Raw genomic sequence first — 10,000 nt, forward strand, 5'->3', positions numbered from 1 at the left:
AGAGTTATGTCATCATCCTAGTCAGTGTTTGTCTGACTCCAGTCTCTGTGGTTTGCTCTCCATGAAAATCTGAAGTTGACTCACCATCATTTATGTGGTTTGGCTAGCCAGTTTCAGCTTGGATCTATTTTTAGCCATTACATACGACATCTCCTTCGTTAAGAGAAATTGAGGGTAAAACATATCCCCAGCCCAAAGTTTACTCTGATACATCCTCACCAGAGTGTGAGTGTCTGTAGAGTTGTTTGAGGTTCAGAGAGGTTACCAACATTCCCAATATCCCCACAAGTGTCAGATTGATTTTTTTTTATTTAGACTGCAAGTATTGTTGGAAAAACCTCCTGGAGATGACACATTACAGTACATTGTTGTTTACAACCTATTGGTCTGCCATTAAGAGGCGGCTTAATGATGCTCTTTATCTTATTGAGTATTGAGAGCGTGGTGTTTGCCATTATGGCAACACTGTTAGATACTAGCATGACACTCGGACATTTGATATGTATCTTGTGTTTAGCTTATTCCCTAATTCATGACAATACAGGGTCAAAGTTGTGTGGTGACTGTTATGCAATGACTATGACTATTAACATGGCATCAAAGTGAGGTTTAATAGCAAGTTGTTTCTGGCTGCCTAACAAGTCATCAGTAAACACCAGGCTTTAGTCTCAGTACCTTCAGTATTGAAGTAGTACTGTATATATAGAGAGATACAAATATATCAATAGAGAGAGAGAGAGAGAGAGAGAGAGAGAGAGAGAGAGAGAGAGAGAGAGAGAGAGAGAGAGAGAGAGAGAGAGAGAGAGAGTCAATATAGTATTTCTCTATTCCTCACTAGAATACATGACTCTCATTTCAACATATTTATTTGATATCATCAATATCATTACTAATTTATATGATGTGCTTCTTAATATGGGTGCATTCTCAACAGAGGTCCTATTATAAATAATCATTGACTTCCTGAGTGTTGTTAGTCTCCATTATAGCACTTAAATTGCTTTTTATTTTCCCCTCCCCGAAGTGATCAATAATACAGTAGGGACAAACTGTTAATCTAAACTAAATGGTTAAAAGCTGTATACAAGTGTTTCGGACATTCTGAAATGAGTACATTACATTTTGCACATCCTAGTGTGTCCCTTCTAACCATTTCTCTGGTCTGAAGGACCTCTGTTCACAAGTGGTTTGGATTAGCTGGGATCAACAGTTATGTGCAAAGGGCTTCCACCCCAATGCCCCTTGCCCTTATTTAAATGGTTAAAGCCTTAGTGGCAGTGCTTCAGCTTTGCAATAAATGACATGTGGTCAGAGGGTGAGGTGACTATTGTATGCCGGTTGTATCACCAGGCCATGGGGCACCGGTGCAGAAATAACTGGACACCAGTATAGATTTTTCCATCACACTATTTTAGGATGCCAACATTGTGCATCGTGCATAAGTTGTGAGCATCTCTGTGCATGCATGTGTGGTCTTGTTTGATGATATTCCTGCAATCGGAGTTCAATGCTGACCTCCATATTGACAGATTTAAGCAGTGTGTAGGGTATTGCATCCCACTGCTGTTGAGTGAAAAGCTGTGATTTCTGTGGCCAGCTGAAGGATGACATGGCTCCTGCATTGCCTGAGAAACATCTTTGACGTGTCAGGGTTACAAAATCAACTCAAACTTTCTCAAAGCCCTATTAGATGAAGTCAAAACTGTCTTTCCATTGAGATAAATACTTTGCTGTTTTTTGCCCGTGAGATGCAAGGTTTTCACAACACAACAGGTTTATTTTTGTTTATGCAAGTGCAACACAATATGAGGAAATCTAATGAACAGACTAGATAAACAACATGTCGGGCATTTGAACTGAACACAACAAAGGACCTTCCTGTTATGCCCCAGCTCTCTGTAATGTGGTTTATTTGTCTGTCTCAGTCTGTCTGTGAGTTTTGCTTTTTACACTCCGGTTCTTCACCACCCATCCATTTCCTCCTCTCTATTTCTGTATCTGAGCAACAGTGGGTTTTAAATAGAGGAAGACTGATACTGTTTTTCTTACCCTGATACCAATATAGATATTTAGGAATACTTATTAAAAAAAGACAGCATAAACATATTGGTATATATCAACATTTTGCATTATTACTCATTCTTGATATTTGGTTATTATCGTAAAATGTATTGAGTTAGATATTTTGCAGTTAAATATACTCACCAAACATATACAACAGTTACATAATGCAATTTAATTTGCATCTGTATCTTAAAAAAAAGCCAGTATTAGCTGATTAAAGCAGCATGTAGCTTTTAAGCATAAGTTTTCACAGCTTAAAGAGCCGTGTTTATCCACTGTTCTCTAATTTCTTCTTTATTTCTAATGAATTACTGGATACTTTGAGCCTCTAAAACGTATCCAAATGAAACTTTGAAAAGAAATCACTCTTCAGTTTAACTGGTTGTCACTGGTGGACATATGCAACGTGTGATAAGAAGTCTCAGGTACTTTGCTTAATGGGTCACAAGCCAAAAAAGGCTGGGAACCTATACAGTACTCTACAGAGTATGCTTGGTTGATATATTGACTGTGTGCAGTGTAATCTCTGCTTCTATGTGCCAGACTGAAGTCCAGAAGTATTTGGCTTGGCTTTAGTTTGTGTTTAATCAGGCTCTTTCTGGAATATTGACTGACCTGTGCCGAGGCCAAATACCTCTTTTTCCTCACAAAGTTTGCATTTTTCTTTTGCTCCCGTATGCCCCTTTTCCTGGTTACTGTCCCATTGGTCAGAGCTTTGCACAATTTTATTCCATTACATTCAAGAACTATACATATATCAATATGGCTGCACGTGTATGTTAATGCATGAGCAGATGATTGCAACTTAAACAACCAAAGAAGATATTTCTTTTCTGTCCTATGCGTCACATGTCTAAGAGCTCTATTTGCCCTCTGTCATTTTTTCCTGTTTGTTGTCTGATCCCAACACCAGTTCAGTCAAGTTTACTCTGATACATCCTCACCAGAGTGTGAGTGTCTGCAGAGTTGTCTGAGGTTCAGAGAGGTTACCAACATTCCCAACATCCCCACAGGTAGCAGTGTGGTGTCAGATTGATTTAGATTGCAAGTATTGTTGGAAAAACCTCCTGGCAGATGACACATTACAGTACGTTGTTGTTTACAATCCATTGGTCTGCCATTAAGAGGCTGCTCAACGATGCTCTTTATGGTATTACGAGCAGAGCATGGTGCTAGCCATTATGGCAACCCACCTGAAACAGAAAGAAGGCAGATTGAGTTGAGTCAACACTGTTAGATACTAGCACGATAATCAGTCATTTGATATGTATCTTGTGTTTGGCTTATTCCCTAATTCCTGCAAATACATGGTTAACATTATCTGGTGACTGTTATACAATGACTATGACTGATCATCAGTAAACACCAGACTTAATCACAGTACCTTCAATAAATGATAGAAGATATATCTATACAATCTCTCTCTCTCTCTCTCTCTCTCTCTCTCTCTCTCTCTCTCTCTCTCTCTCTCTCTCTCTCTTTCTCTTTCTCTCTCTCTCTCTCTCTCTCTCTCTCTCTCTCTCTCTCTCTCTCTCTCTCTCTCTCTCTTCTCTCTCTCTTTCTCTCTCTCTCTCTCTCTCTCTCTCTCACAATAGGCCATACTCTCTCTTTCTCAAAATAGGCCATACTAAAGAAAAAAAGTGGGACACATACAGTACATCATTTCATCTTTAACATTTGTTAAAAAGTAATTCTTAAAACCGTATCCAATTGAATTTACTTTGCTATCTTTACATTAACGAGCTCCAGAAACAAATTATCCCATTTAAGGCACTTTGCAGGTAATACATGATAAGCTCCACTCTTATCCCTGCTGATGGATTAGGACATTGTTAAAGAATTGCAAGGGAATATATCTGTGAGGTTAAATCAATTTCAAACCGACATTGAACCAATGTTGCATCTGGGGAGTAAGTGTTACAAATCTAATCAGACATGGCAGAGAGAAGATGTTCAGAGGATTAAACTTGTTAAACTTACGTTTGCAAGATGTAGCAAAGAGGTTTGACATGGTTATGTCTTTGGAGAGTCAGAATCCTACTATCAGGTACCAACCCGTCTTTATTCTTCAGAATTCTGTGCTGTGCTTTGTCTCTCATTTGGTGTGTTGTCCAACATCTGTAAGGGAAGTGTATAGACCAGTGGCGGGTTGTGGTTTTAGACCAAGTCCTGAGTGCCGTATAGTCCAGATCACGTGTGGACTGGGGGGAAAAAGTCTCCCTAGAGTTACTATCACAGACCAAAAACACTTAATACACGGCGCATTCATACAGTCTACCATGTGTAGACCCACTCCGCAGCAGACACCTGACCCGCGGACCTGACCCACGGAGCCCCTCCCCGCCAAAGTCCATGCGGGCTTCACTCCGTGGAGCAGTGGCTCGCGATGATGTGCACCCTGGCTGACCGACTTGACCAGCCCAACCGGCGTCATTAACAATGCATGTTGTCCATATCAACAACCAACCAGTCACATTTAGTTATAACAAAACCCCCGCAGTGCACAGACAAGACATTGCTGCACAGCAGCACCGGCGACAGCGGTGCACATTGGCACGGGGGAGAGGCCGCGGGTATAGACTGCAAGTAGAGCCACCAGCAGCCCCAGGTGCAGCAGCAGCAGCAATAATGCTATGAGTTGTTTATGATTAAATACGACTGCAAATGTATGAAACAGTAACATAATCAGCATTTCACTCACCAGACGCACATAACCACTGTGGGAAAAGGGGTCATCAGTAAATCCTGATATTTTAGCTTCAACGTTTGAGATGGTAGCTACACTGACCAATCACAGCGCATGTTGATGGTCACGCGGGCCCTGTGCCCAATCACATGTTGAGAGTCTCGAGAAGGCTCTTCCATGTATTTTAACCAGGCTGCTCTTTCATCGAGGAAGACCTTTGACCTAAGCACAGCTCACTTTGCTCCCTATCATGCCCTCAGGCCTGTTCAGCCAGTGAATCCACCAACGAGATCCTGAACCTACTTGCTTAGCATTCACTTTCCAAGGTAATTAAAGGGATTTTTCACGTTGGTGGAGCATTAATCACACCATTAAGTGCTCCTTTATAAGTCAACCAGCCACTGTGATATTTATTGAATATAAGTGCATCATTATATGGATCTTTAAACTCTCTATTTGCTTGCAGTCGTGAGGAACACATTCAAACCGATAATACACACTATAAATAGGACACTACTTCCCCCAACAAAATGTCACCACTTCAAGTTTTAAAGTTATGCTTGGATTCAAATGTGTTAATTTTCCAGCAAGTGAACTATCACTTTAAGGGTTTGGAGCAGCGGCTGAAGAGAGCCTTAATGAGATTAGCCCTGCCACTTGACAGCCACAGCTTAAGAGGTGCCTCTACTGACCCATGTGCCTCCATCCAGCAGAGAGTGTGCATTAGTATTTGTTTATGCGTGTACATTACAAAGAATGTGTTTGTTAGTAGTGGAGCATGTTTGTGCCTGCATGTTTCATTTAATGTAAAAACCAAGAGTCGGTCAAGTCAGGATATTTTGTGTGTCTGTACATGAATATGGGAATAGAAAAACTAGCCAAACATGCCTGTACAATCTCAATCCCCTCAGGTCAGAATGCAGACAGTGTACAGACAGTATATCATGCATGCAGTTTGAAGAATTTTTGAGCATCCACTCAAACTTTCAGCCTCTCAAAAACCCTTGTACATCTTGTTTATCGAAACAGGCTTGAGGCCTTGCCAAGAAACCAGAGCCACAAAAAAAAAACAGAGGTAACATGACATGGGTACTGTCTGCATTGATGGTGGCAGATGTACTGTTGGTGGTTGTGTGTGCCAGATTTCACATGACTCTAAATGGAGTCAGAGGGCAGCTACCAAGGGACAGTGAGACACTCACAGTAAAAATGTAAGTTGGAATAATCAGAGGTCTGTTTATCCTCAAACAGAGAACCACCACCACCCCCAACCACCTTCACCAGTGCTGTCTTTATCCTTCACTCAGCCCACCTTCCATCCTTGCCTTCTGGTGAGCTATTCCCACCTCTATCCAGCCTTTGCCCTAGGACCTCAGGCCACTTTACATTCCAGACACATTCCACCATCATGGCCAATCACCACCAGCACAGACTTGACCTGATCGTACATCGGTATCATAATCAGTAAACACATTCTGTTGCAACGGGGGAGAAATACCAAATGACAAGTGTGTCAACAGAAAGTGTTCTAACTTTAGTTTACTGTTTGGGATACAGGAGACCTTGGGCACAGTTTAATAGCTCATAAACCTTAATCATACAAACTTTTTCTTTGAAATCATTGAGTGCACAGCTGGTTTAAATGTACTTCGTCCTGTACAAGGAAAAACACTATTTTTTTGTACAGTTTGGGTAAAATGTAACTTGATTTGGTCATTCAAATAAAGAGAATTACAAACATAATTAATAAAAAATTGTGTTAAAAAGCCTTTTTGTCAAGTTTATATAAACCATTTTCTTTTTAGATAGATTTGTTTTTACAAGGCATACAACCTGTGTTGTGCTAGAAAAAAAACAGCATTCACAAGTGATTACATTCATTAACTCCTGACTAATGTCGCCTTTTAGTCCATTGTCGTGTTTTTTGGTATTTTTCTGTTGTAAGCAATGTGTTCAATGTCTTCATTAGGATATAATGAGGCAACAACAGCTGGTCACAAACACGGAGTTTACCAACTGACTGTAGAAAAGACAAGCTGCTGATAAGTTATTCAGTAAACAATATCCTCACACTGTCTCTTGCACTCTGTCTGTCTCTTTCTGTACTAACTCTCAGGCCTTATCTAGCATTGAATATTTTTCACTTCAACTCACACTGCTAACATGCCCACTACCCATTGCCACATAGGCCGACTGTTACAAAACGCTTAGTTTCATGTTTCATGTCAGGGTGCCGGCTCAGACACCTCTCTGTGTCAAAGTGTGCATGTGAGAGAGAGAGAGAGAGAGAGAGAGAGAGAGAGAGAGAGAGAGAGAGAGAGAGAGAGAGAGAGAGAGAGAGAGAAACAGAGAGAGAGAAACAGAGAGAGAGAAACAGAGAGAGAGATTAAGAGTGGTGGATAAAAAGGTAATTCAGATTTAAGATATTGGCATCGATGTATGGATGTTTCTGTTTTTCACTGTTCTTCTAAGTTGGCTCATTTAGGAATGCCAGATTTCCAGAGGCTCATTTTACTTAAGCTTCCAGTCATTCATTCCATTCTCACGCTTCACCTTCGACCTCAGAAATTTCTTCCCAGAGGAACAAATTGAAATTCCTGTTTTTCTTGTTGCTCGGCAAAACAGAATTACGTCATCCTGTTAAAAAAGAAGCAAATCATCTCACAGTGTAGATCTACATACGTGCATGTGGTATGTTGTGTTTATTCATATGCGTGTGTGTGTGTTTGTGTCCGCGCTGAAAGTAGAATTTAATCTAAGATACTGTTATCAGCTCCATGGTGCTGAAGGACTGTTTGGAAGACCCACTGTAGCTTTGACCTACTTGTGTCAGTGTATACGGGGCTGCATGTTTTCCATTGAGTGTGTCTTGTATGTGTGTGTGTGTGTGTGTGTGTGTGTGTGTGTGTGTGTGTGTGTGTGTGTGTGTGTGTGTGTTTATTAGTGCTTGGGACCGTACGTTTCTGAGGAGAACTCTCTGTGGACTTGGGGAGTGTGAGAAGCTAGATGTTTTGACAGCTTTAGAACAGTTCCAGTACAGTGTTGAGGCAGGGGGTGCGCAGGCCTGTTGGATATTTGGGCGAGCTGTCGGGGGGAGCCTAGGGCCATTGGAGAAGTGGACAAGAGGGGAAGAGATGAGGGGAAGAGTTTCATTCCAAAGTGCTCTATATTAAATACATTTAAAAAATGTATTCATGTGCGGTCATCATATTCTATATTTACATACGTGCATGAAATTTGGTCTCTGCATTTATGCCACCCTAGGGAGCAGTGGGCAGCTGTGAAGCGCCCGGGGAGCAACTGGGGGTTCAGTGTCAGTGTTTTGCGTGTCTTGCTCAATGACACTTCAACATGGGAACTATGGGGAGACCAGAGATTGAACCGGCTAACTTGTGGTTAAAGGACGACCACTCTCCCCATGAGCTACAGCCGCACCCAAAACATATCTCTGGCCAAATATTCGTAATGAATCTGTGTCCTTTAAACACATTCTAAAATTATAACTTAGGGTTGTTAAAACGTGTCGGTTCCCCTTTCATCCCCACTTCCCCTAAGGCCCCGTCACATTCAATAATTTTATTTATTTAATAAATTAAAAATAAAAAAATTAAAATGCATGATGTCATCGAGCCCAAAGGCATCCATAATGTAAGCAAGTGGATAATTACTGAAACACCAACAATTCATACTTTGTATGAACTGTATCGTTTATTGCAAAATAAAGCCCTTCTTAAGTGTTTGATGAAAGCCGAGGTGAAGGCATTTGCAAAGGTAAGATGAAAGTATCGTGAATGGGAAAATGGTATCCACAGGATACCAAATTGGGATTTACAACAAAATGTTTTTCCCTAAATAAACAAATTCAACCCTTAGAAAAAACCTTTAGGAACATTGGATGGAGTTGAATATACTGCAGACTAAACTGAGTATTTATCCAAGCAGCAGGACACTCCTTATTGAGGTAGTTATGCCAAAGAATGATCTCAGCTCATTCTCCCAACTTTAATCTCACCAAAGTGTAAAAGCAATGGGAGTGGACTTCCCACACAGTGAATAAAAGAACGATAAAGCTAAAAAACAAAGCCACTCAGTCCATTCTGGACTACTGTAGCTGAAAAGGCCAGACATGAGCTCAGCCTGTGCTGCTTGAGAGTTCTCTCACAAGTACATCTCTCCAACAAAGGGCCCGCCTCACCACATTTCTAAGCCCTCTCAGTGCCAGTGCTGTTGAACCCCTGCTTGCTCCAGCAGCATTCCGGTCCATCTTTCATGCTGTTTCGTTCTGGCCATGCCAGCCAGGTCAGGGGCCAGAGTTTTCTCAGGGCTTCAAGATAGCGCTAGATAAATAGATGTAAAAAAAGACATCTCCGCTTAAACTCCACATTAAAGCGTTGTTGGCGTAACTGTGGTGTTGTTGCTGGTGTTATTGCAGGTGGAATTTTGCTTGTTGGGTGCAAGAACATACATAAAAACACAGTTTGTTGAGACAGACTGAGGAAAAAAAGGTCAAGTAATACATTTTTTGTTTTGACTTAATGTATATAGTGTGGCAGCCAGTGTTATTCTGCTCAAAGATATGGCTTACAGAGAGTAGGCTATATGTGGAGTGGCCTTGAGTTTTAACACTGACATAATGTAGCAGAGAGGGCTGTTTATACCTTCTTTGTTTCAGAGAGGTCAGTACCAAATTCTACCAGTAGATGTCCATCTTCAGTCTTCAACAATCATGAAAGGAAATTGGCAGATCTGACTCCTCGGTCCCCACATAGCCAAACACTGCAAAATGTCCAAAATTAAATGTAAGATAAAATTCAATTTAATACAAAATACATTTTCTCTTCTTATCTATAATTGTAGGCATGGCTACAATGAAAGGCAGATGGATCAGAGAAAGGTCCCTGTCTTCAGTTGGATAATATACAATTCACAAAGTAACTTACGTTGCTGGCAGAACAGTGATGTATTTTACATGGCAGCATTCTTCTTCTCGGATATAGTTCAACATTCCAGAAGCTAATTCCCGGTCATCAAGATATTAGAAAAAAGTTAAGGTCAAAAGGCTGGGTGTTTTTCACATCGATCCATGCTTTGCCTTTTCTTTCTTGGCTCCTGTCTTTTGTTGCAATGAATAAGTGTTGCTATGTGATAGCTAGTTGCTATGAACACACAGAATAACCATAGAAGAGAAGGTCTCTTCCTTGCCCATGAATAACTAATCTATTGCATCATTTATCTGGATTTTAGTTTGGA

At 40.8% G+C, this 10,000-nt stretch overlaps 1 protein-coding gene across 3 annotated transcripts in view; it reads left to right on the forward strand.

The window, feature by feature from the left end:
* Nucleotides 1-10,000, forward strand: part of rhobtb4 (Rho related BTB domain containing 4) — a 41,122-nt gene that overhangs the window by 5,754 nt on the left and 25,368 nt on the right. The gene's annotated exons all lie outside the window — the stretch shown is intronic.

Source organism: Clinocottus analis, unplaced genomic scaffold, assembly GCF_023055335.1.
Source record: "Clinocottus analis isolate CAN_PGR_092001 unplaced genomic scaffold, fCliAna1.0.p SCAF_7, whole genome shotgun sequence".
In the NCBI taxonomy this organism is placed as follows: domain Eukaryota; kingdom Metazoa; phylum Chordata; class Actinopteri; order Perciformes; family Cottidae; genus Clinocottus; species Clinocottus analis.